A 1,652-nucleotide genomic window follows, 5' to 3' on the forward strand; every position below is an offset into this window, starting at 1 on the left:
AAACGATCTATCTGTCACCAAAGAAGTCTATATATGGGCCATGATCATCATCAAGGCAAATAGAAACGCAATGCGACCATATTCGTTCCCAGAGAGTTGAGCAAAAAACCTTCAAATAGTTTGCTTAGCTTCCAGTTGGCCTCTACGACAATGACGTAACGGGGCATCTAATAAAAACTATAGCTAAATAGTAAATCTGGATATCTATGTAGTGCACCCACTAGATTAATTACACATGTAATCGGGCAACACTAAATGCAAATATGCAATAAACTTATCTCTATATAAAATGAGGGCATATCCTAGCATGATATGGTTAGTCTTATTAATGCTTTAATAAATATACCAATCTTAGAAAATCAATTTTAGCACTTTTTTTGGACTGGGAGCATTCAATATGGTTATCAAATATCGCAAGGCCATCCATAAGATTTAAGATCTTATCCAACAAATGAAATCTACATGTAGATTTTTTTGGTTGGAGAGATCTTGTATTTAAGTGTGCTCACCACCACAGCCCATATAAAAAACCATGTGGTGTAGAAGTTTTGCATAACCAAAGATTGATCAACACACCTACCTAGTGTTTACATCTTCCACAAGAAAGATGGCTATTTCTAAAGTAATGTGGGTGTTCTGCCTCCTAGCTTTACTGGCCTTCACTTCTTGTTCCTATCATGTACGAGCAGACGATCATGCCACCAAAGAGAAAAATGAGGTGATGGAGTATTGCAAGAGGTACATATTCAAAAATTACGGTGATCAGCATCCTGACCCCCATAGGAAATGTTGCCAAATAGTAAGAGAATCGAGAAACATCCATGCTATATGCCAGAAATTCATGCACGCGGATTTGCATAAGATCAGTCTAGCCAAGTGGGCTCATGTTACATATTGGTGCGGCAACGGATTGCACCCAGGGACTAATTGCGCAGGTGTGTTAATATGATTAAATATATTACTAGCATTTTGATATAGTTTCCTCGCTTATATAAATGAAATTAATTACTTACGAGGAACTCAATCTCATATGTAGGTTTCATCGTTCCAGATTATAGTGCGCCACCACCTCCAGAACACTCAGCGTAAGGCTGGTCTGGTCAAATAAGGAAAGGAGTGTTATGATATGGAGCACTTAGTCTAAGGCAGTCTTAATCCCCAAAAGAAAATAAGGCAGTCTTAATGAACAAAGGAAGAGTATGGTATTGATCCTTTATCATGGGACCTCTGCAATAATGTATCTTACTTTTAATGTTGTGATTAATAAAAGGACTGCCTGCATGTTTCTTTGTGTTTAGCATGATATTTAGTTGTCCATCGACATACATGGCCTCAATAGATGACTTTCACTTCTCATTAAATGGAATGCTGAATTAAATCAAAAGTCTTGAAAGCAAACATATATAGCTTGTTCTATTCCTAATACTCACTATAATAAACACTAATCAAAATTTTGTGTTTGTCAGGTGCCATAGTCTTTGCCAAGATCTATTTTATGGGATGTCAGCAAACCACCTATTTTATGAGAACCACACTCGGTAAAAGCAAGCACTTGATAGAGTGTCTTGTTTGCCGAGAGCTGTCACAAAAATAGTCAGCAACCCCAAAACACTCGGCCAGTGCAACTTTTGATGAGAGCTCGCAACATAGTA

The 1,652-nt window shown here is 37.5% G+C and overlaps 1 long non-coding RNA gene across 1 annotated transcript; it reads left to right on the forward strand.

Moving 5' to 3' along the window:
• Nucleotides 1-549: 549 nt before the first annotated feature.
• On the forward strand, nucleotides 550-1,291 carry LOC123057890 (uncharacterized). The gene is made up of 2 exons (XR_006426995.1): nucleotides 550-935; nucleotides 1,037-1,291. It is a non-coding gene; the product is annotated as an uncharacterized lncRNA (long non-coding RNA).
• The last annotated feature ends 361 nt before the right edge of the window (nucleotides 1,292-1,652 follow it).

This window comes from Triticum aestivum, chromosome 3A (genome assembly GCF_018294505.1).
Source record: "Triticum aestivum cultivar Chinese Spring chromosome 3A, IWGSC CS RefSeq v2.1, whole genome shotgun sequence".
Lineage (NCBI taxonomy): Eukaryota > Viridiplantae > Streptophyta > Magnoliopsida > Poales > Poaceae > Triticum > Triticum aestivum.